At 43.7% G+C, this 26,185-nt stretch overlaps 1 long non-coding RNA gene across 1 annotated transcript in view; it reads right to left on the bottom strand.

Moving 5' to 3' along the window:
• LOC144819952 (uncharacterized) overlaps window positions 1–26,185 on the bottom strand; it is a 291,616-nt gene that overhangs the window by 253,540 nt on the left and 11,891 nt on the right. The window contains exon 3 of the long non-coding RNA XR_013607638.1: window positions 16,453–16,664. This is a non-coding gene — a long non-coding RNA (uncharacterized LOC144819952). The remainder of the gene's footprint in view (window positions 1–16,452; window positions 16,665–26,185) is intronic.

Here is a 26,185-nt window from a genome sequence, read left to right as displayed (position 1 = left end):
TTGCTACCTGCTGGGGAGTTATAAAAATACTCAGGAGAATTCTTCATTATCTCTCTCTCCCAGCACGGAAGCAGATAGTAGTAGCACTGGTGGGCTCGAGGTTGGATTACTGCAATGTATTATATGCAGATGCCAACAAAGGGCTCACCCAGCGACTACAAATTGTCCAAAATGCTGCGGCCCGTTTTGTCCTAGCACTCCCAAAGACTTCATCTGCCACTATGGCCAGAAGGACCCTTCACTGGCTCCCTATTCAATTGAGGATTTCCTTTAAAATTCTCTGTTTAGCCTATAGAGCTCTATCAGAAAGATCTACGCATCCGTTAAGCGCCTTGCTTACTCCCTACCAGCCGGGGAGAGCGCTTAGATCTGCTGAGCTAAATCTGCTGGCTGTCCCTAGAGCCAAAAGAGCACGATGGGGAGATAGGGCATTTTCAATTGTTGCACCTAAGCTGTGGAATTCTCTCCCCCAAGATATCAAGACACAGTCCTCTCTCTCCTCTTTTAAAAAGGCCCTTAAAACCTGGTATTTCGTCAAGGCTTACCCGCAATAGCTGTACAATAGCTGTATAACTGCAATAGTTGTATAACTGTAATAGTTGTACAGCTGCATAGTGGTATTTTTAACAGCTGTTACTGTTTGGTTATGCGCCTTGACGCCCATTGGGCTTAGTTGCGCCATACAAATTGCCTTTAATAATAATAATAATAAAAAAGAGGAGATAAATCCCTTGATAATATGCCCCTAAATCCCTTCTTGTCTATCCAGGGAGGTTAAACTCCTCCTCGCTTATTCAAGAAAGTTTCTAGTGACCTCTGAACTAGCTGGCAAAAACTTAAGTCTAATATAGTCAGTAGAGACCTAGTTAACCTCAGTCCTGCGTCTACACTGCTGAATATATTATTCCAATGCGCAGAGCCTATTGGGACTATAGGAACTACACTACATTTTCTTCCTCTAAAATGATCGTTTTCAGGAGATTGAGAAAGGCAGTTGTGTCCTTAATGTATGTGCTGCTTTGTTGAACAATTCGTTGTAGATACCAGTCTTCAAATTTACCAATGGCTTCGGAGATAGAACCACAGGCTGAAACTATGGGCCTAAACAGTGGATTTTTAGGATCTTTGTGTATTTTAGGTAGCATGTATAGTTTCGGTCTGCGGGGGTATTTTGTCTCAAAGAATTTGTGTTTTTTTTTATTTATCCATTTCATTTCCAGAGTATGATCTAAAATTATTTGTAAAGTAGTTTGATATTCATCTGTGGGATCAGCATTAAGTGGTAGGTAAATTTGTTCATTATTCACGTGATTATTGACACTTGTAACGTAAAAGTTGGGGGTCCATAACGATAAGTGCCCCTCCTTTATCTGCTCTTTGAAAAGTTAGATTCTTATCTTGACTGAGATTTTGCAACGTGTTCCATTCTTTTTTGGATAAATTACTTCTCTTAGGTTTAGTGAAAGCAATCTTTTGAATTTCCACCTGAACAGTTCTCTCAAAGGCCTCAATTTTTCTGTGGGAAAATGGTGCACAAAAATTGCTTTTAGGTTTGAATTCTTTAGGAAACAGTTCATTGTCATCATCTGATGTAGTTTGACTATCTTTGAAGAAGTAGCGTAATTTCAGAGATCTGAAACATTTGAAAAGTGCTATTTCTGTCTCCGGTAAGTTGTTTTTGTATGTCGGGACAAAGGTTGTGCCTTTATTTAAAATTCCAATCTGTGCTTTGGTTAGTTTTCTAGATGAAATGTTAATGACTAAGTCACTTTTGTTTGGCTTCTTGTCACTCTCTTGTTTCGTTCTTCCTCGGTTTTCTTTGCCCCTCCTGATACTTCTAATTATGGTGGAGCGTTGGCGGCTGGGCTTATCTGTAAAAAAGCCAGTTGTTGTGTTGTGGTGGTTTGTATTTGTTTCTCCATTGGTTTAGTGGTGGTGACCACAGGTCTCCTAGTTTGTGCAATATCCGAGTCTGAGGCTACGCTTTCTTGTGAGGAACCGGTGTTAGATTTTTGTGATGATAGTTGCCATTTCTTTTGATTGTAAATTTCTTCCCATGTATATACTTCTTCTAATTTGTAATCTATCATATCTCGTCGATACTTCCTCACTTTTCGTTCATTCACTTATTTAGCGTATCTTGCTAACTTTGTGTTGATGTCGTCCAGCAAAGTTTGCAAATCCGAAACTTTATTCAATTCTTTTTTGATATTTTCTATTTCTTCTTTTAATTCTTTTAATACCTTAGATAGTTCCTCTACTATAAGGAGAATCAAGTCTAATGAACATTTGTTTAACATTTGATACCATTTTTCAATGAATTTTTTGTTTGTTGTTTTTACAGAGCATTGGCTTCAGGGTTATTCTTAATCCCCTTGGAATCCTTTTGTTCTTATGGTAATGAATTAAGGTGGTTGCGTGTAGCTTTTGATTAATCTCTTTTTTGCTTATGTATTCAAATTTCCGTAACAACTGTGCAGTTGTGGTGATTTGTGGGGTGAATGCTCTGGTCTCCTGTATTAAGGTATAGATTTCTTCAGCGGCTTCTGTTGTGAATCCAAGAGTTTCAGCTTTATTGGTTGTAATCTGAGCTATATCATTCTGTTTAGAAATTCTTTAAACTTGGATTGAAAAGAGTGAAGAAACTCTGCAGTTTCAAGTATAAATGAGCGCACGCCTTAGTGAGAAGGTGACCCTTCACACACCAAGTTACTTCTCATCCGAAATGGCCAACGTGTCTGCCAGGGCGACGCCTCTCACCGCCACGAGAGTGACACCGTGAGCGGGGCTGCCTGCAATCCTGTGCTACTGCTGCACCCCAGGCCACTGGTCCCCAGACCCGTCTTGGCATCCCCTGTGCACCCAGGCCTCACTTCTCACCTGCCGACACTGGCGTGTGTCAAAGAAGGCCCGCCACGTTCTAGTGCAAGCTCCAAGCCAGAGGCCCATGACCTTGGCAGCCTCCTCCCACCATCATGTCCTCTGCGACACAGGCCCGCAGTTCTCCTTTCTCATTAATGTAGTCCACAGCTGCCGCCGGCCTACACTGCTGTCTAGTAGGTCACACATTTGGAACGGAGTCTTGATATCCTGATGGCCGAGTTCATATGTTAATGGGACGTTTGATATCACTGTACTCCCTTCAATGTGCTGCCACCAACTCTGTGCATAGCATTCCAACCACACGTGTCTGTGATCCCTTGCTGACTACTGCCTTCGGCCCACACTGCGGTCCAGTAGGTCACACATTTGGACCTGAGTCTTGATTTATTTACAGCCGAGTTTATATCATTGTATAGGCCTCATCGCAGACTGCATCCCCTTTCCATCCTGGTGCCACTGACTCTTTGCCCCCAAATTCATGGACACTCACTGGTTGAACTTTGGCGGGATCAGAGCCTATGGCCTGGGATTTGTCTTCATCATCAGGATGTACGACGTTACAACGTGTACTTTTACAACGCGTGCCGTTACTACGCAACTTTTACAACGCAAGTTGTCACAACGACTTGCGTTGGGGGGGGCTGGATAGAAAATATTTTAATTTACTATTACAACTCCAGTCCCCGTGGATAGTAGGGAAGGAGTTGGATAGTAAATTAAACTATTTACTATCCTGGATCGCCCCCCAGCGCAAGTCATCGTAACAACTTGCGTTGTAAAAGTTGCGTGGTAACTGTGCCGCGTTGTAAAACCTTCGTTGTAAAGGTTGTTCCCCTCATCATCATGTAGCTGATACTGACTTGGTGGTAAAAATTAGGCTGTAGCATTCCACTCCTCCATTTGCCGGTTTCGGCTTGCTCCTGCCACCTTCCACTGTTTCCTGAAACACTCCGCAGCATTCTCCTTGGACAACAACGAGGACCCGCTCAGCTCTTGTAGCTCTACCTCAGTGCAGCGCAAGTCACCGTCCCGTGGGTGTGTGCCTGTGCCGGTCGCAGTGAATCCGGGGCCACTAACTCTGTGCAGCTCAAGTCATGGACCCTTGCATTTTGAACTTTGAACTTCTGATTGTCTGATCACTGTTTTCGTTGTTGCCAGCACCAACCACTGCATGAGGGCTGGCTTACACTCAACCCACACCCTTCCAGTACAGGCGTCACTGGACATGTGACCCTGGCAATAAAAGGGGCCGGGCGCACGTGCCTGTAGCCAGTCCCACAAACTATCTAAGTGTGTCTGTGTGGTCATTATGTATGCATGAGGGCCCCTGGGCCCTACCACATTACATTTTATTTTGTACAGCAGGCGCAACCATGTCACCTCAGGCAGTGGGGTAGACCTGGGCCATGTAGCTGTGTTGTGCCCTCCTGTGAGCGTAAGTGGAGTGGACTTGCGTACAACAGTCCAGCGTTAAGGGATGTGGTTAATCAACCCCGGGCTCTGGCGTGGTTACGTTTTGGGCTTGCCAAGGAGGTAACTAATGCGTATGTCTCTGTTGTAATGTCGGCGCCACCTGTCCCGTAATGGGCAATGTTGCAATGTAGCATGCCCCCAGAGTGCGGGCTCGGCTGAAGGGGTGAATGAGGGAGCGCAAGCCCCCTCGGGATCCGGGATCATACATGCCAACTGTTGTGTGTGTCGCTATTGCCGCAGCATAAGCCAAAGGTTTTCCCTCAACTTCATGGCGAGTGCAGCCTGCCATGAACTTCATATCTGTGTCCACCCTATCCTTACCAAAGACCTACACACATGTGGCCGTCCACCTTCAGCGCACAACATCACTGTGTTGTTGTCAGGCTTGTGGACATGCGCAGACAGGCAGGACAATGGTATGCCGTAGAGGTGCAAGTGAAGCAGTACGTGCTACGCTCACTAGTAAATAGGCCAAGGGGGATGGAGGAGCAGCAATGAGGCTACGTAATACACATTGATGCCGCTCATTTGCTACAAGCAGTACATGTCAAGCAGGAATCACTAAGTCACACATATCATACACCAATGAACCAGTGAGCCTGCCAACACATTAAGCATAAACAACTATTGACTCATGTCTCTCTGCATTGTCACAGGTGATCAAGGATATGCACTCTGGCTTGGATGGTGACACCCCTCCGAGCCCCGAACACACCCGCCCAGAGGCAGAACAATGTGGTCCACAAACGCACCAGGGGCATCTTGGAATGCACAATTGGCATGTTGAAGTCACGTTTCAGGTGCCTGGACATCACAGGTGGAAGGCTCCTGTACAGCGCAGACATTGTGTGCAAGATGATTGTTGCATGTTGTGTGTTGCACAACATATGTGTACGCACCAATGCCCCATAGATACAAGTGCCAAATGCACCGGACGATGAGGATGAAGATGAGGCAGGTGGACCACACCCCACTGCAGTAACAGCAGGAATAGTCCATAGGAACACCATCATTGACAATTTATTTACATGAGCATGTTACATTGTGACAGTCCTTAGCAATCATGGGACAGTACTAAATGACCACAGGCACATCATGTGCACATAAGTGCATTCCAAGACACATTCCCTGCGTGCATGTCACTCATCTATACAAGCACATCACTCAGACAAGTGTAAGTGCAACATGTAGTGCTACCAATTTCATGATTTGATAATAGATGGTGGGTGTGCCACCTTTGTACAGAGAGGCTGTTTAGGGTGTCAATATTCGAAATGCCAGTTCTGTGCGTCACAGATAGTATGGAATCCCACTCTTCGGCGTTTCACATATGTCGCACATCATTACATATAGGCTGTCATTTGTGACCTACAAGTGACAACAGGGTTTCTTTTGGGGTCAAATTTGAACCAACATGATGTAGGGATGCACCCTGTGACTCAAGTCCCACAACATTAGCAACATGAAGGAAGGGGGAGTCACTGCCCCTTCATTCGTCCATGGTTTCATACATGATTGATCATAGACATGTCACATCTGTGTGCAGGAGGATTGTCCCTCTGCAATGTGAATGGGAGATGCGGTTTCACAGTGTGTATGCGGTTTCACAGTGTGTTCCATGTATGTTTACCCATTGCCGCAGTGTACATACAGACTGCATGTTGATCGTACATTGTGACTGTTTGTGAGGAGATGCCTATTTGATGTGGGACAATGGACATTAGTTCGAGGTTGTACTCGTACATTGTCATCTCACCGTTTTTTCTCTGCTTTTATGGTGCATTTTCCTGCAGGACGCGTGGGAATCGCAGGCTTGACACTGGTTATTGATGATTTTTTATCGGGGTTTGGGACATCGCCTCTTTTTTCACCTTTGTGTTTCGCATTTTTGTGGCGGCGCATTGATATTAACATTTTCATTTGACGCGTTATTGTGAGACTATCGAATGGTCCCTTATTGTTGATAATACCACGTTAACAGAGCGTTATTTTCCTGCGATGGTCTGCGACGTGAAAAGTTGCGTTAAGCTAATTGATAACTATCACACGTTCTTGAGAATATCCCGCAAAGTTTTCATAGCTTCTATATTGAATGTGAACTCACTGGCCATTAAAGTGAGTTGAATGAAGAAAGAATGATCAAGAACAGGGAAATTTGTTATACTGGTTCATAACCCCTTTCCTGTTTTTTTTTTTATTTTAGTGAACAAAGTTCTTTTTATATATGTATTTTTTGCACGATTTTTTAAAATCATTTCAAGTGGCATTCTGGCTCAGTAACACCTTTCCTGTTGTCCTGTGACCATAACGCCAGAATATTATATAGAAAGAGCATATAAAATTCAGCATTTTCCATTTCTGTAATACATAAAAATTGTTCTTTTTCTTACCCAGCCCCGAGGATTTAAAAACAATAAATATCCAGTCATGCTTCACCTTAAATATTACCGCATTAGCTTGCTTTTAGGGACACCGTTGCAAATAGAGCGAATTGTCAGTGATGTAAGCGCTGGCAGAGCACACAGCCTTTTTGAAAGCTATGATTTTCGAGTCCCTTCATACTCTGATTTATATGTGGGACTGTCCTTTGAAAATGCAGTGATAAATCAGCGGTGTTTCCTGCTTTGTACTGTAAAAAGTGCCAAGGAACAGCATAACTCATGTAAATAGAATGTTATGCTAATGCCTGCACCTCTCATAGTTTAACTTTCAAACAAGGTTGTTATTCATATTATCCATTAGGACATATTTCAAACAAGCACTGTAATTAAGGTATATTACCATAGCATATTGCCTTTTGTTGATGACCTGTAGCCGTGGCATACATTCCGTAGCAGGCTTTTTATACTAGCATACTTCTTTATCAGAATAATGAAAGTAAAGCACTCGTGTGCAGCGCAATCAACATATTTCATAATCGGTGTAAGAGATATAAACAGATGGTTTTTGTTTTAACAAATAAGAGTATTTTTTTCTTTCTTAATCTTGAAATATTTGTATTTAAAATGGGAGAAGCGTAACTAATTTCCGATGGCGTTAATTTTGGTATTTTATGCAGGCTGAATTGTCGGCTGAACAAACTCTTAAAGGGGCCATGCAGCTATTGAGGTCATATATATGTCTGGAAGAATCTAGAATGCCTTTCGTTGGATATTGTTAGTGATACTTGATCGAGTAAACAGAACCAATTTAAATATTCACTGGATGGCCCCTCTTTTCAGGGTTTAGCACAGTAGTGTGTGAGGTACCGTCTTGACCCTAACTGCATCTGCAATGGAGAAGCAAGGGCCATATTTGAGCCGGTTGTTTCCGTGCTCAGTACAGGCTCTTAATTTTCAACACCAGCACGTATGACAGTCTGCCACATGGTGGCGTTGTTTGTCTAATTTAGAGATAAGCACAGCAACAGTTGTGTATTAATTTATATACATTTAAAATTACTTGTACCTGCCGCCCAAGTCATTTTTATAGCTTTGCTGGCCTAAAATAGTCAGAATCGTCCTAATTGTAGGAGTGTGATCAATGAATCACTCAAACAGCATTTGTAAAGCGCAACACTGTCACCCCAAGGGGTAACTGAGTGCTGTGTCTCTGTCAAAGAGCCAGGTCTTCAGTCTCTTCCTGATGTTGGCCAGTGAGGAGACTGCATTGAGCTGGAAAGGAAGGTCGTTCCAGGTCTTAGCAATGATGAAGGAGAAGGAGCGGCCCCCACTGTGGCTGCCAGAGGTCGGGGTGTGTGTGAGAGCGAGTGAGGAAGACCGCAGGTCTCTAGCGAGTAGATGGAAGATCAGTCAATGGTTGAGGTATGCAGGTCCTAGGTATTGGATGGCTTTGTAGGCGTCCATGAGGATCTTGTAGTGGCATTTTTTGTGGATAAGGAGCAAGTGAAGGTCTCTCAGGTGGGGTGCAACGTGAGTTGATTTGGGGAGGTCCATGATGGGTCTGGCTGCAGTGTTCTGTACATTCTGGAGTCTTGTGAGGAACTGAGTAGAGATGCTGGAATAGAGAGTATTGTCATAGTAGAGGCAGCTGGTGATGAGGGCCTGAGTGACATTCTTTCTGGTGTTGGTTGGGATTAATCTAGATTCTGTGGAGCATGCAAAGTGTGTGGAAGCAGGAGGATTCAACTTTGCTGACTTGTCATTTCATGGTCAGTTAGTTGTCCAGGATGATGCTGAAGTTGCGTGCAGGGTCAGTTGGTCTGGGCGTGGCTTAGCGCCCGAGACGGATGGAGGTTCCGGGGTAGAGCTCCGTCCGCACCGGAGATTCTTGGCGGTTCCAGCCCTCCTTAACGACCATGCTGCGCAGCGGACGGCACCGGAACACTTCTAGCTTCTTTTAAGCTGCGTGCCGCCTCCAGACTCCCTCGACTTCGCCCAGCAGCACCCGTTTTGTTCCGGTCGCGGCTCTGCTTTGGCCGCGACCGCCATTTTGATTTCTCTGACGGCGTTCGTCTGAGGAGCGAGTCTGCGGCGACTACAGCCTCTTGACACCGACGCATTTTTGGAAATGCTACAATCCTGCAGGAAATGAGGATAACCTAATACAGGCTTCACAGGTGACTCTATTTTATTTTTGGAATCGTTTTTTTTTCTTTTTACCTGGACTGTTGTCTCCTCCTCAGCTCTCGCAGCCATCTTAGGCTTTACACTGCATCAGCCTGTTTACCGCTTCCAGTGCAAACCTTGCTCTCCTCATTCTCAGTGTACTAATTTACCAATTTTTTCTGGCTTCTTTTTGGATTTTATACTGACTCTTCCTCCTATTGATTTTGCTGGTTTTTCTTAGCACCTGCAGTACCAATTCGGTTAACACCTCACTGGTGGCCCTTTCTGTGTCTGTTTTCATGGCGGAGTGCCCTGGCAAAACCTCCAAACGTAATTTTATTAAAAATTCAAAACTCTTTACTGCGTTGGCTCATTTAGAAGCTTCCGCAGACCCCTCCATTTGTGAATCATCTTTCACCATGGATGCTCCTCTTCAACCAGGATCGAAAATTAATCCCAAGAGGCTGAAACAGAACCCACCATCTCCCCCAAAGTCTACATCAGCCATTTCCATGGAGCTTCTCCTTGAGGAAATAAGAGCACTACGTCCCTTTATGGAGGAGACAAATTCCAAGCTGCAAACATTGACTGATAATTGGTCCTTAATGGACACCAGGGTCTCCACGGTGGAAAAAGCTGTCTCATCCCTCCAGGAAGCCGCCACCAAGGCGGTTCACATGGATACGCAAATCTCGTCACTCCAGAAGCAGGTGGAAGACCTTGAAAATAGGAAAAGACGCAATAACCTACGTCTCTACGGCCTGAAGGAAGGTTGCGAGGGGAATGATCCCATTGCCTTCTTTAAATCCTTCTTGCCCAAGCTTTTGCATCTCCCTGAGGGCACCTCTCTTAATATTCAACGAGCACACAGGCTTGGTCGAGCTCCTTCTACTATCTCTCCTGCGACGAAGCCTAGAGGTGTAATAATGTACTTTCTCGAATATACGGATCTGCTGAAGGTTCTTCTAGCGGCTAAAGCTATACCTCATCTTAATTGGTCGGGTTCCACTTTATTTTTTGCCCAAGTTTACGTCAAAGCTACTGCCTCACGTCGCAAAGCATTTCTTGACATGAGAGCGGAACTGCGTTCTATTGGAGCCAGATATGATCTTTTTCACCCTTGCTTATTCAAAGTCACTCATAATAACAAGACTATGACTTTTGAGGATCCTCTTCGACTTCGAAGTTTTCTGAATTCCTGTGGGTCTGCTGATATGGAGTTTTCTGGCCCCTCCTCTGCATTTCCACCTTTACTCTTGTTATTACTATTTTCTGATTACCTTGATACTCATGGTTCCTAGTTTTATCTATGCTGTTATGTTTTTATCTCCACAGGTTCCTCAGCTGTTTGCATAACTTTCGTGTTCATCGCCTGTGCTGGTTTATTACGTGTTCTTAAAATGTTTAATCGTGTTTTTTGCCTGAAATTGTGTTGTTTGCTTGTTTCTAATCTCATTGTTTTCCTTATCTTTTACAGATTATTTCTCTGTGTTCAGTCACATCTCTCCGGTTGGACGTCTTGTGGCCCCGTATACCTGTCCTCCGTTGGTTGGCCTTTCCTCCCTCCTCTCATCTCCATTTTTTCCCCTCTGTGTCCTGCCCTTTGAACATACTCATTCCCCATCATCCTCTGTAAGTACCTCCCTGTATTTTCCTTTTCCATTGTTGATATGATCCCTATTGTTTCGCATGTTCTCGTCTTGAATTTTTTCTTTGTTACTATTGGATATTTTGGTGTCACTCTTTCTTAGGTTGCTCCTGATCTTCTTTTTGATTTCGTTATCTTATTCTCTTACTGCTCTTCAGCTGCTTATCTCTTTTTCTAGTTTTTTTCTGCAATTTTCTTCTACACCATCTTTTCTTCCCTCTTTCTTAAATTTTTACTCACTCTCTTGCAATATTTTACTATTTCCTCCCTCTTTTCTTGTCTTTTCACTTCATACTGCCTGCTCTTCTTCTTGGCTCACGATACAGAAAAGGGGGTGGTGATGAACAGAGTGTCTGAATTAAGCAGACCACTCTTACCCAGTCCAAAGATCAGGGCTTGATCCATCACCGTTATTTATCTCACTGCCCCATCCCAGCTCAGAACCTGGCTATATGCAAATTAGTCTGTCCCTGGCCCAGTGCATCATGGGAACAGGGCAGACCAAACTACCAAGCCAATTCTTTACCAGAAAGGAGACTAGCTACCGGGGCCCGGTTTCTGGCATTTCAGCCTCTTCGGCCCGGCTTGCTTGAATCCTGATGGAGCAGTGAGAAAGGGACTCATGTCTGAGTATACCCTGCCACACCTATAGTGGCCAAAAACGATACAGAAAAGGGGGTGGTGATGAACAGAGTGTCTGAATTAAGCAGACCACTCTTACCCAGTCCAAAGATCAGGGCTTGATCCATCACCGTTATTTATCTCACTGCCCCATCCCAGCTCAGAACCTGGCTATATGCAAATTAGTCTGTCCCTGGCCCAGTGCATCATGGGAACAGGGCAGACCAAACTACCAAGCCAATTCTTCACCAGAAAGGAGACAAGCTACCGGGGACCGGTTTATGGCATTTCAGCCTCTTCGGCCCGGCTTGCTTGAATCCTGATGGAGCAGTGAGAAAGCGACTCATGTCTGAGTATACCCTGCCACACCTATAGTGGCCAAAAACGATACAGAAAAGGGGGTGGTGATGAACAGAGTGTCTGAATTAAGCAGACCACTCTTACCCAGTCCAAAGATCAGGGCTTGATCCATCACCGTTATTTATCTCACTGCCCCATCCCAGCTCAGAACCTGGCTATATGCAAATTAGTCTGTCCCTGGCCCAGTGCATCATGGGAACAGGGCAGACCAAACTACCAAGCCAATTCTTCACCAGAAAGGAGACAAGCTACCGGGGACCGGTTTCTGGCATTTCAGCCTCTTCGGCCCGGCTTGCTTGAATCCTGATGGAGCAGTGAGAAAGGGACTCATGTCTGAGTATACCCTGCAACACCTATAGTGGCCAAAAACGATACAGAAAAGGGGGTGGTGATGAACAGAGTGTCTGAATTAAGCAGACCACTCTTACCCAGTCCAAAGATCAGGGCTTGATCCATCACCGTTATTTATCTCACTGCCCCATCCCAGCTCAGAACCTGGCTATATGCAAATTAGTCTGTCCCTGGCCCAGTGCATCATGGGAACAGGGCAGACCAAACTACCAAGCCAATTCTTCACCAGAAAGGAGACAAGCTACCGGGGACCGGTTTCTGGCATTTCAGCCTCTTCTTCTTGGCTCATGCATGGCCTCTCCTCTTTATTTCAATGCTTTTCCTCTCTATTGCCTCTCTGTACTGAATTTTTCCTATTTTTTATCTGCATGGCACTTTTATTCTCTCTGTTTCTACACTTACTTTTCATACTTTTCAATTTCATCAATCCACCTTATCTTCATTTACAAAGCTTTGTTACGCTTTTGTATCTTTCTTGTACTCTCTTTTCTTATCTTTAATTGATGTCTGTACGAATTGTCTCTTGGAATGTTAAAGGCTTACATTCTCCTATTAAGAGGCAAAGAATTCTTTCCCATTTAGCCAAACTTAATGTAGATATAGCCTTCTTACAAGAAACCCACTTATCTGACCTTGAAGCTGCTAAACTAAAAAGGGGTTGGGTGGGAGCTGTTTTCTCTGCCCCTGATGATGGTAAAAGAAACGGTGTTTCCTTGTCAGTACGCAGGTCTTTTTCCCATTCTGTTTTGATGTCTGAATTTGACCCTGATGGCAGATGGTTATTTGTCAAACTCTCTTCGAAAGGTATTCCATTTTCCCTTCTCAATGTTTATGCCCCCACTGGTGGAGATTCTGCCTTTTGGTCTTCATTTTCCACTCGTATCACTGAATGCATTGCTGACAATTTTATTCTAGCAGGTGATTGCAATCTACCCCTGGATCCCTTCTTGGATAGACACTCCAAGTCATTTTTTGTCCCTAACAAATCACACAAACTTTTTTCACATGCTATCTCCCAGCATAAACTTATTGATGCTTGGAGATTATGTAACCCCACTTCCAAAGAATTCACCTTCTACTCCCCAGTTCATCATTCGCAATCACGCATTGATTATGTTTTCCTTTCTCACCATCTATCCCAAACCCTTACCCGAGCTAATATTGGCCCCATCTTGCTGTCTGATCATGCACCGGTTACGATTAATATTGACATCCTGCCTAAATCATCTGGCCCGAAGAGATGGCGTTTTAATAACTCCCTCCTTCTTGACCCCAAGTTTACTTCCTCCTTCATGGATTTTTCATTTGAATTTTTTAACATTAATGATACGCCCTCTTTGGCAAAACATACTATTTGGGATGCATATAAGGCCGCAGCGAGAGCTTTCCTTATCAGCCATGTCACTGCAAAACGAAAGTCTGCCCGCAAGTACACCAATGACCTCTTACTCCAAATTAAAACTTTAGAACATGCATTTTACACCTCCCACTCCCAAGAGAGTTTGACTGACCTTGTTAACGCCAAGATGAAGTTTAACAAACAATCCACGGAGGATGCTTCTTTGTATTTATTAAAGTCCAGTTCGAAATTCTATGGTGGGAAAAACAAAGCGGGGAAGATTCTTGCTAATTATTTGAAGGTTAAGCAAAACAAACTGAATATTGAAGCTGTATTTGATGTTAATTCTGTCCTCAAGCATAAAGACGCTGATATTTTGGGGGAATTTTCTCGCTTCTACTCCACACTTTACTCCTCTGAAACCCAACCTTCTGTTGACTCCCTTAATACCTTTTTTACTACCATGCGACCGCCCTCAAACTTCCCTGTTGATTTATCTGAACTTGAAACTCCCATCTCTCCTGGTGAATTACGCACCACACTTCATTCCCTCAAGAAGGACAAAGCTCCGGGTCCAGACGGTTTTACAGTCGAATTCTATTTACATTACATGATTCTTTCACAGCTGCTGGTGCCTCCTCTGGAACCTTTTCTGATGCACACATATGCATTATACCCAAGGAGGGCAAAGATACCCAACACTGCAAAAATTATAGGCCAATTTTATTAGTTAACATCGACTATAAAATTTACGCCAAATCCCTTGCCATTAGATTAGATCCCTTCCTCCCAGACCTTCTTGGCCCCGAACAGTCCGGCTTTGTCAAAGGTCGCTACATCACCGATAATACCAGGTTAGTTTTCAATATCCTCTCCAAGTCGTCACGCCTTACTGATCCCCTGGCGGCCATTGCTTTAGATGCCGAGAAGGCCTTTGATAGAGTTGAATGGCCTTTCCTTTTTTCTGCTTTAAAATGGTTTGGATTTGGCCCCCATTTCACTTCTCTTATCTCTTTCCTTTACTCTAATCCTAGAGCAGCAGTTTGTGCTAATGGTCTAATTTCTCCCTTTTTTGATTTACGCAGAGGGGTTCGTCAAGGTTGCCCCCTTTCTCCATTCCTCTTTAACCTAGCCTTGGAACCTTTCCTCTCGCGGCTCCGCCAAAACCCAAATATTCATGGTTTTATAACCCCCCACGCTCATGTAAAACTTGCCGCTTTTGCGGACGACATTCTCCTTTTTATATCCAAACCTTTGCTTTCCATCCCTGCATTCCTCGATGAAGTTCATACTTACTCTCAACTTTCGGGGTATAAGTTAAACAATGATCAGTGCGAAATTCTCCCTCTTACCAAATTCACTTTCAAACCCGACTTTGAAGCTTCCCATTTCACTTGGAGCCCAGCCCATATTAAGTACCTCGGTCTGCACATTACCCCTTCCCTCTCTGACACTATTTCACTCTGTCTCACTAAATGCACTCAAAAATTATCTGACCTTACCTTCAGATGGCACCCTCTTTACCTCTCATGGTGGGGACGTCTTGATACTATCAAAATGATGCTATCCCGTATAGTCCTATACATCATTTCCAACATTCCTCTCCCAATCCCTGCCAAGTTCTTCAAGAAAATTAACACCATTCTTTCCTCCTTCCTGTGGTCCGGGAAGAAATCACGAATGTCCTTATTCAGGTTACGTCTTCCCAAATCGGAAGGTGGGGTAAATTTTCCAAATTTCCCTGATTATCACAAAGCCTTCCTCCTGAAGCAAGCTTCCCTTTGGTTGAAAGATCCTACCACTCCTTCTCCCGTCTGGGTTGAACTTGAACGCCTCTTTATATCGCCTTTCTCTTTTGCTGAGTATCTGTCCTTCTCTCGTAAACCCCATCACCTCTCAACTCCTATACACAAATACACTACCAAACTACTGCTATGCACCTCCTCGGCCCCTCCTTCCTCAATCCCAGAACTCCTCAATACCACTATCTGGCACAATAACAGTGTCCTTATTAATCAGAAGCCTTTTTATTGGAAGACTTGGTCGGAGCGGGGTCTGATTTGGGTTTCCCAACTCTTCCTTGGTTCTGATTTTAGATCTTTTTCGGATCTTAGTCGGACTTTCTCTCTTCCTCCCTCTTTTGCTCGTAAATATCTAATCCTCAAAACTGCGATAACATTTGCCTATGATTCCCTCTCCTGTCCTCCCACTTCCAATAGCTCACCGAGTCCGACCTTGCCACTCCACTCCCTTCTTCTTGCAGACCCTACAGCATCTTCCATCTACCAATACTTGCATTGAACCCCCTCCCCCCGCCTGAAATCTACAGTGGAGGAGAAGTGGGAATCTGATTTTGCCCTTTCATGGCCTGTTTCTCTTTGGGACAGAGTCTGGACTAAACTCCGCAAAGCCTCTAGATCTGCCTGCCTCACGCAAACACTATTCTTTATATATAATCGGCTCTTGTTCACACCATCCATGCTGCATAAAAGGTTCCCTTTAACCCCAGATACCTGCTGGTCCTGTTCTGCACCACAAGCCACGTTATTTCACATGCTCTTCTCCTGCCCCCTCACACACGCTTTCTGGCTTCAGGTCTGGAATCAAATCAATACCATCTTCCACACTAAAACTCCCTTTGCCTATGAAAACATTTTCTTGGGTAGCCTCTCTTCTATTTGGGAGACTGTTGAGTCAAATACTCGCATTATTGATTTATTGTTAGCTGTTGGTTTCCAACAGATTACAGTCAATTGGAAGAACTCTAATAACATCACGTTTAAGGCCTGGTGGTAAAATGTCTGTCACAACCATAGACTTGACACAGCTTTTGTTCACCCGCTGTCTCTCGCCCTGAAGAGACATGACTTATGGCTTCCAGTAACTTTATATCTAGATATTTGTGCAAAACGCTCCTTCCACTTACCCCCTCTTCAACAAGAGGTTTCTAAACCCCCTTAAATGCCTTCTCATTCCTTTACTTTTTTCACGGTCATTTTTCTTTTTATCATCCCCATCTTGACCATTACCCATCATTGTGTTACTTATCTGATAGCTTTGTAATTCTTATACTTGCCTTTTCATTGTTATGCCTCAATCCTACAAATGTAATTTGCTTTATTTACTCCTGACAATATGTTCTTATTTCTTTTTTTATGTATTGACACCTCCTTATATCCTAATAAAATTATTTTGAACTGGAAAACAGCACATATCCCTTGAGACCCTACCTTCTACTCCCAGTTCTTGTTCAGCATCACCGGCTTGAAGATGTCACAACCATGTCCATAACTATACATGTTGCATCATAGAAAGCACCGTAGGACTGTGGTATTCACTGTTCAGATGCTTTTGGAAGTTCTCCTCAGAATAGACCAGTCATGATTCATCAGATCGTTTTGCCTGCATCATAGGTAGCAGTGACCAACAGCAAGGTGGAATGCTGTAAATGGGACCCACAATGGAAATGTTGTTAGTTACACAGCACACCACATCTGTGGTGCAACTGAGGCCTGCAATAAAAGTCATTATAAATCCTAAGGACCAAGACCCAAATAGAACCTCCTAAAAACTTGATATTAGATGAATAAAGCATCTATTTTTTGTGTACCCATGTTAAAAACTATCTCAGAGAAGAATGCTAACACCACACTCGCAAACAAAAGAACATAACTCAAATATGGCACCACACATTTTGAACATATCAAACATGTAATATTTACTATCAATTGCTTTCTATTACATTGACAACACATTTTCTATTCTCTTGCGAAGCCTACAAAGTTCTCTTGATTGTTGACTATGTAGCCGCTCAGTATGTCTAATTCTTGCTTCGTAACCATGACGAGGACCCATAAGCATTTTTACTTGGCTTTAAAAAATATATATAATTTCATATATGTGTGATTTGTGATTTAAAATGACAAACATCTCTATCTCCTCTTACTCATCCTTTAGCCTACAACATCCCCAATGTTCCTTTATTATGGAGCTCTCTCCTTAACACACAAAAGCCAGATTCTATGTAAAAAGTGACAGGCACCATGACCCATAACAATTTTAATTAAGGTGTATCCACACTAGAACGTGTATAAGCTGTGTATGTGTCAAATGAGGCATATACTAATGTTTCTGTAGTTCTGTTTCTGCGATACTGTTTGGACCAAGAAAACAAGAAATCTCAAAAGTCAGTGTGCGTTTTATCACTGCAGATTGTTAGTCTTGCACGAAATGTTCTGAATTTGGGTCTCCTTTAGGTTTGTTATGGCATTCGCCTTTTTTAGCGCTATATCACTTTACAGGACTGAGCAATGCTTTAGGTGAGTCAGATGACCCTGCCAATGTTTCTTTCATATGGTATTTGTTTTAAATTAATTAGGTGGCAAGCATATTTTAAACAGTGACTTGCTCTGAGAAGAAACAGGCACATCACCTTCCATTCTATCATGTATCACAGTCCTTTAGAAAGTCAACACAATGAATAAACCAAGCAAGGCTGGTTAGTAATCACAATGGGAGGCACACGTTGCCATGGGAATGCAGTTTCAAAGGCTGTCATTGCTGGAGGGAGAATATGTTGTCTCATTCCACAAGTTATGATATTTATTTATAATGGATTTAATAATTTTCTAACCGCAACAAGAAGAGGAACTGGAAAATTTAATAAGATATGCACGTCATATCAAAACATGTTATCATCTCAATTAATCGGGCAGATGTACGAAGGATAGATATTGCAAATCCTATTGTTAGCAATTGGGTTACTGTTTGGCAGAGGTATGAGCCCTGGTCAAGAAGCAACCACAATCCTTGTCAGGGTAAGAAGCAGGCAAACCCTAAATTAACCCTAAATTAACCTGTGCTCAGCCTCTGGTAGCTTGATACAGAGTAGTCAGCACCCCTTTACAGAGTAGACCTACAGATTGCTGAGTCCAGGTGCACATGCAAGGTTCTTGGAAACATGTCATGTCCCTGAGGTTTCACATCAGGAAGCCTGTCAACTAGCATGTGGACCACTCTGGGTTCTGTGTTCAAGTGATGCAGGTCCAGTCCTTCTCCCCCATGCAAGGCAGGCAGCAGGTAGACAGCAGGGCAGCAGTTTTAACAGGGCAGCTGTCCAGCAGAGTGGCAGTCCTTCATCAGCACAGCAGTCCTTCTTCCCGGCAGAGTATCCATGTATCCAGAAGTGTAGTGCATTGGTGGTGTCTGAAGTCCAGAGCTTATACCTAGTAGTGGCTTTGAAGTAGGGGAGATTTCAAAGACAAGACGTTGAATTGCACAGAGACAGGGTCAAAACGAGGACGAAGCAAGATTGCGCCTGAGTAGACGGCCGCGAAGATCGCTCCTCGCTGCCCGACTTTGATGTAGAGATTTAAACTGTGTCTACCCTGTGCCAATCCTCTGCAAATCTAATTCACTTACCCGCTCATGCTCCCTGGTGGGAATGCCGCTGATGCCGGTCTGCTCACCATGATTGAGGAGCTCCTGGTGGCGGCTTCAGCAGCGGTGCGGCTGATGCTACCGGAGCTCCGGAGCGGCTTGCCCGCAGCAGGAAAGTGCACAGAGTGCAGAGGAACGTGGGCAGACCCAGCTGTACCACCCGGGTGGTTCGCTGCAGGATACTGCTCCCAATTGCTACCGAGCAGTAAAGATACCCCCAAAGACAACGCGCGTAGCCCGGGGAAGTTCAGGCTTGTCCATCACCCCAGGAAAACATGGAATTAAGTGCATCTAAAGGGGGGAAAGGCTTGACCATTGTAAAAGCACCCCAGGCTCGTCCGAACATTCTTTCAAAAGGCGAGAGCCCTGAGGTAAGCAAAAAAAAGGAGAAAGAAAAAGGCATAGTTATTTACTGTTGCTAAGGGGGTAAAAATGGGCCATAAAGATCCTGGCAAGGGGAACACCAATACAAACTTCTTCTCAGGAACTACACCTGTCTCAAGAAAGGGCTTACAGGCTCCAGAACAAGATGAAGGAGATGAGCGAATAGCGGCTCAAGAGAGTAACTATGTTGAACATGCATTACCCCCATCCCCTCAGCCTGGCTCTAATACATTTGGACATATTGATGTTATCTTAGAGCATACCCCACGAACTGATCCTGCAGCAAGTATTCAAACCCCTCTAGAAAGTCATGGTGTAATTCACCCCACAACAGGTGAAGGGGCCTCCCCAATGTCAGCCACAGCACTAGGGGCCTCAGGGGCAGTAGGGGCAACTGGGGCTCCAGCTCCCACTAAACCGCAAATGGATACTAGGGCCCTAATAGATGGAATCGAAGTTCGGAACGACTTGAAAGAGCTGACGGATCTCGACCTTGATCTAGGGGATACGTTTTATTCTGTGACGGATGGCTCTGATGGTTCTGATTTAAGTCCCTCTGAGATGGAAGAGAGCGATTCACAGATCTCCAGTGTCACTACAAGCCCTGGCACACCGCAGAGAGATACAGTTGTAAGGAGATAGAAACTACTAAAGAAGCAGAGAGATGGTTCAGCACTGGAGAACAGTGTAGAGGTCCATCAAAGAGAAAAAAGAACCTGCTTGGACCCTGCCTTGAAATGGGATTACTCTGCCACCAGGAACACCATCCAGATCAAACGGGGCTGGAAGAAGGCAAAGATGAGTCATCACCATCTTTGAAAATGATTTTTGCTTCAATCAAACAGCTGCAGGAGGAGACGCGTATGGATGGCAAGAAAAATAGCCTTGCTACTAAAAAGCTAGAAGGGGCAGTTAGAAAAATGGCCAAGGCTTGCACAGATGTAAATACAAGGATGACCCATGTGGAAGAGCACACTAGCACATTGAAGGACGACGTAGCAAAAGCCCAGGCTCGTATGACAAACAATTGGCAGATCTCCAATGGAAAATGAAGGACTTTGAGAACAGGCAGCGGCACAATAACCTCTGAGTACTTGGAATTGAAGAAGGTGCAGAAGGAGATGACATCCGTGCGTACATCTTGAGACTGATGAGAGGTGCCTTCCCGGAGCTGCAGCACTGGAATTGGGAGGTTGAGATTCAACGTGTCCATCGCTTTCCTTTGATGTTAAAGAAACCACCACATGCGGCCAAACATGGAACTACTATGCCTAGAGGAATTTTAATCTATTTTGGGAAAAATTTTTGTTACGAGAAGAGATTTACGGAAAAGCGTGCCCCAATGCCAAGCGCTCATTTGAGAATCAGTCTTTTTTTACCAGGCTAGACTATTGCCATGTAACTGTGGAAAAACGCTGGAAATTACGAGAAATTATCCAACCTTTTCAAGCCTTGGGTGCGCAGGCCTTTTTGATGAATCTGGCGAAGCTAAAAATCAATTACAAGAATACATCTAAAGTCTTTACATCAGAGATTCAAGCAAAGACTTATATGGATTCTTTCTCTAATTTACAGGTGGATTAAAAATTCCCCGGATGTATTAAGCTTAAATAGATCCTGAGCCTGTGAGTAATGGTAGCTGAAACAAGTGCTAGGCTACCTTAAAAGGGGGGGGCACCATGCTCTAAAGAAACAGGATAAGGATGATAAGGAAGTTGGAGAGGAGAGGCACACTTAGTTGTCAATAGGGTTAGCTAAAAGGGATTGTCACAGGTATGGAACAGAAACAAATAGACATGAGCACAGCGAGGAGGGTCGATTCTCAGGCTCCGTCACAGACACCCTAGGTCTGCTTGCTTCACATTGTAGGTGGGAGGTGGGACTGGGGGCTGGGAGGGGGGGTCTAACTGGGGGGGCTTATGAGGGGTAAAAAAGGGAAAAAAATCACCATTCAGTATGGAACACAGCCATTTAACTGAGCAGCTTAAAGAAGATAAAGTAGAAACACAAACTTTTCTAAATGATTGTGATTGGTATTATGTTCAACCTTATATTCTATGCGAGTAATAACCCTCAATGTGTGTGGGTTGAATGACCCCGCTAAAAGGAGGACGGTGAGCGAATATCTCAAAACGTTATGCGCAGATATAATTTGTCTGCAAGAGACTCATGTAGAGGAGGCACGAAAATTCCTCTTGGAACAACTAGGCGTTCACTTAATAGCATGTACCTCACAGGGAACCAGGACTAGGGGTTTGCAATATTGGCCAAAAATAATGGGATAACTTTTAAAAAGCGCCTGTCTGATAAATATGGTCAGTGGGTAATTGTAGAGGTTCAAATGTCAGGATTCCTGTTCACACTTTGTTCAGTTTATGACTCTACGTTGATAATCCTGAGATGTTTGATGCCGTTAATCAGCAGCTGGCAAACTGTCCACTTCCGATTATCTTCTGTGGAAATCTCAATATTAATGGCATGAATGGGATATGGAAGGGAGACCCAACTAAATTTACAGGCCAGAAAAAAAAAGTCCATAGGGCTCTAATTCGAATGATGGAGGATAAGAGGCTTGTTGATTCATGGGAGTATTATAACCCTCTGGGCACAGGTAGCTCTTATTTCTCTGCACCTCACAGGACAGTGGCACGCTTAGATTATTTTTTAGTTTCCTCCTCTATTATTTCATCCTGCAAAGTTAAGAAATTACTGTGCCTGGTATCTGACCATAGCCCTTCCATTCTAGAAATTCAGATTTACGGGGGGGTCAAAAAAACAGCCAGCTGGACATTTGAACGATCTTTATTGCACGATACAGAATAAATAACCCATATGAGCAATTGGCTTAAAGAATTCCTAGAGATTAATTGGGGGAGTGCTGCACCCGGAGTTGTCTGGGACCCTCTCAGAGCCGGAAATAAGGGGGAAACAATGAGCTATTCCTTGAGAAGGAGTAGGTTAGAAAAGAATGAAAGGGAGGTTACACAGGGATTAATTGGGGATCTTGAGGAGGAATTGGTTAATGTAATAAATCATGGTTTTAATATAGAAGGGACTCTGCATAAACTAACTTTGGCCAAGGCAGCTGCAGGGGAAGCTATTGCTGCTAAAGCAGCAGGGACATTTTTGGCATGGAAACAAGCACAGCACGAATTTAGCGAGCAAGTAGGGCATTGATTGGCGGTAAGGACAAGGCAGCTAGCTTCTAAAGGGGAAATCACAGAGGTTATAACTTTAGATGGCACTGTCGCTAAAACCCCGGAGGATATTTGTAAGGCCTTTCAAGGGTTTTTTCAAAATCTATATAATGAGGATGAGGTAAGAGATTCGAAGGGAATTAGTGATTATTTAGAATCAGTTCCGTTTGATGCTTTCTCTCTAGAAGACTCAAACGCACTAGAAATCAACTTCACGGATGAAGAAATTAGAAAAGCCATCTTTGATTTACCATCGGGCAAGGCGGTTGGCCCGGATATTATTCCCTTGGAGTTCTATAAAACTTTTTTTCTCCGTTAAAGAATTATTTATCTAACCTACTGCGACAGGTGCAGAGTGGTGTAACACCCCCGCCATCACGAGGAGAGGTTACTATGATCGTGTTCCTAAAATAAGGTAAACCCCCTAAGGAACTTGGGTTTTATAGGCCGATAAGCTTAATGAATAGTGACTCCCAAGATTTACTCTAAGATCCTGGCTAATCGCCTTAGTCTGATCATGGGAAAGGTGATATCGGTTCAGCAGCATGGCTTTATACCGGGCAGAGGAACAGCTGAACACGTGAGGAGAGTTTTCACCCTATTTGACGGTACATCAGTCACACAAGACCCTATGGCGCTTATCCTGCTTGATGCGGGGAAGGCGTTCAATAGGGTCTTGTGGGGGTTTCTTTGGTCAGCACTAGAAAGAGTTAACATCAGCAGGGGGTGTCTAAGAGCATTACAGGTCCTATATAAGAACCCCAGGATACGTGTTTGGGTAATGGGAGGACAAAGCGATGTTATAGATATTAAACGAGGAACTAGGCAGGGGTGCCCATGCTCACCCCTTCTCTTTGCTTTTTATATCGACCCGTTTATAAGGAAAATAGCATTAAACAGATATATTGCTCCAGTACGATTTAATGTGTTTGAAACAAAGATTTTGGGGTACGGGACGATTTGGCTATCACGTCCCCTCACCCCGCAGAGGCCATGATCGAGATCGAACAGGAGGCAGCTCTTTTTGGGGTAGTTTCTGGCTATAATCTCAATAGGGGGAAGACTCAGATTGTTATTAATGAACACACTAGCCTGTTAGATCCACGTGTGACTGAATCAGCCACTTACTTAGGGGTGGTCATTTCATCTGATTTAACAAAGGTCGTTGAAACAAACCTTTCTCCCATAATTCAGACGTCAAAGAGTGATTTAGATAGGATGAATAATCTACATCTAACAATCGTGGGTAGATGCAACATTATTAAAATGTTGTTTCTTCCGAAGGTCTTATATCTTTTTAGGACAATACCTTTGAAATTTGATAATAGCTGGTTTCTCAAAATGGAGAGAATGATCAATAGATTCATATGGGCCCATGGGAAAATGTGAAGAGCCTATAAGTTTATGACTCTACCAATGGAGAGAGATGGCTGGGCAGTTCCCAACTTAAAATTATATTATTGGGCAACAGTATTACAGTATATACATGGGTTGCTGGGTGGAACTGTGAACGATAACGGGAGGGAGGATGCAACAGTGCCAGAAGTATATGGGCTGGTTTTAAAATGTGAACCACGCAACTGGCTTCTTAGGTTTCACAAGGTCAGCTACTACAAGAAAGTGAAATTTAAGACTCTAGGAGCGGCAATTTCAGTTTGGTCTTCAGTCAGGAAAATGTTGGGATTGGGCAGAATGAATTACTATACTCGGAAACCCCGACCTTCCAGAGACATTTCATGACAATATAATGAAGCTGTGGGATGGGATGGGAGTTAAAACAATTGGTGATATCACAGACCCTGACGGCATAATTACCTTCGAAATGGCACAGAGTCAGTTTAATTTGGAACGAAGAGAGTTTTTAAAATTTTTAGAGATACGATGAGTCCTAAATAAAAAAAAGTGGGGGAGTAAAGGGCTTTGATAAAAATGTAGTAATGGATAGGCTGCAAAATCCTGAAGGCTGTTCCATCTCCCAGTTATATGGCGAGCTAAACCAAATTATGGCGAGCTAAACCAAAAGCAAAATAATGATATTATTAAACATACTAGGAAATGGCAAGAGAAGCTGGGTATTGAAGGCAACGGACTGGTAACATTGGTCAAAATGGGCTGCACGGTTCTGAAAGTAGCAAACCTTCAAGCCCAACACTTTAAAACGATTTTTAACCTCTATTATACCCAGTGGGGAGGACAAATGGGAACCAGTTGTCCACGGTGTGGCAGCATGGAGGCTGACATAATACATATGTTTGCAGCCTGCCCAAAATTAGATCCATGGAAAAGGGTAATAGAGTCATTTATAGTTCAATCCCTGAAGAGCACAGTAAATCTATCTAATGAATGAGTGCTCTTAGGTACCTGCAGGGAGGGAGCCGCAATATCGCATAGTGAGTTTTTATTCATTTCCATGGCGATTGTCAGGATCTGTGTTGCAGCAGCATGGAAAGACCCTAACCCCCGCCCACCCCCACATTCCAACAATAGGTTTCAAGGCTTTTAGCCACTCGTCATAATCTGGAAAAAGGTCTCTATGAGAAGAAAGGGTGGAAAGCTATGAAATTAGGAAAGCGCATTTGGGCTCCGATAGCTGATTGGAAGGCTAGGATGGTTAATTCCAATCGTAATTCTGGACTACTGATATAAGGTGCTTAAGAAATGTTCATGATATGTAATACTGTGGTTTTTACATTTTATGTTATTTTTAAGTCTAGGACTGCCTAAATGTGTATATTGTGATCAATATGGTCAATAAGTCCTTTTTTTTAATTCTGTTTTTTGTTTATATTCTTTCAAATATGTATTTTTTTCTGTGAAAATTTGATGAAATACTGATGGTGAGAAAAATAAAAGAGACAGGGTGAAAGCACCAATTGGCTAAGGCAAGAAAACAAGTGCCATTTACGGAATTATTATTTAAAATGTGACTTTACCATAAATTTGGATTTTAAATCGAGATTCCAGAGACCCTAAACATGAACCAGTGATATCTTTCCATTTGGAAATACACTTATAAAATGTTATAAGACAATCCCAATATTATCCTACGGAACATATAGGCCTCACAATAGTGGTCTGAACCTTGAAGTGAGTCACAATCAAGTATGGTCTCCGCTTCTTAATTGTCCAGGCAACAGCAAAGGTTTCTCTCTCAATAGCACTCCATCTCCATTCCAGAGGAAGGTATCTCTTAGTGAATGAGCTACAGGTTGGTCTAGGCCCTCATCATTGAGTTGTGAAAGTCCTGCCCCCATGCTATGCTCTGAGGTATCTGTTTGTACTATAAATTCGCTGGAAAAGTCAGAGGCAGTGAGTACAGGGGCTGTGCACATGGCCTGTTTTATGGGGTCAAAGGCTTTCTGTCAAGCCTCTGACCAGGTCACCACCCTGGGCTGCGTCTTGGAAGTCAGCTCAGTCAAGGCGGCAACAAAGGTGCCATATATCTTGACAAACCTCATGTAACAAACTGTGAGAGCCAGGACCACCCTCACTTTAGTCTGAATCTGAGTTGTTTGGTGCTACCAGGCCATGGTGACTCTCTCTTGGCCTGGAGGGGACGCACCTTATCCACTGTACAAGGTATCCCAAGGAAAACATTGCAGCCGGACAGCTGGCGGGTAGTGGGTGAACCCAAGGAGCGTCTTGAAACTGGGTAGCGTAGGTTTACAGCATGGAGTGATATATATCGTGAAACGGATTTAATGTTTAATGTGAGTGGATTTAGAGGGGTAACTCACTGATATTGCTGAGCTGCAGAGCTGCGGGGTACCGGAACAGCGTCGAGCTTACGGTCCTCGCGGGTCCTTGCAGGTCTGTAAAGGCAGAGTCAACCCTTTTCATCAACACGGCAGAGCAGCCGTGGGTGAGGGCACGCTGGAGCTGCTCAGAGGTCGACGCACAGTGGGCAGGTTTCTCTTCTAGGGGAAAGGAGGAGAAGGAAGTA

Source organism: Lissotriton helveticus, chromosome 2_1 (genome assembly GCF_964261635.1).
Source record: "Lissotriton helveticus chromosome 2_1, aLisHel1.1, whole genome shotgun sequence".
Classification (NCBI taxonomy): Eukaryota; Metazoa; Chordata; class Amphibia; order Caudata; family Salamandridae; genus Lissotriton; species Lissotriton helveticus.
The sequence above is the reverse complement of the archived record's forward strand: the minus strand, read 5'-3'. Positions and strand labels throughout refer to the sequence as shown.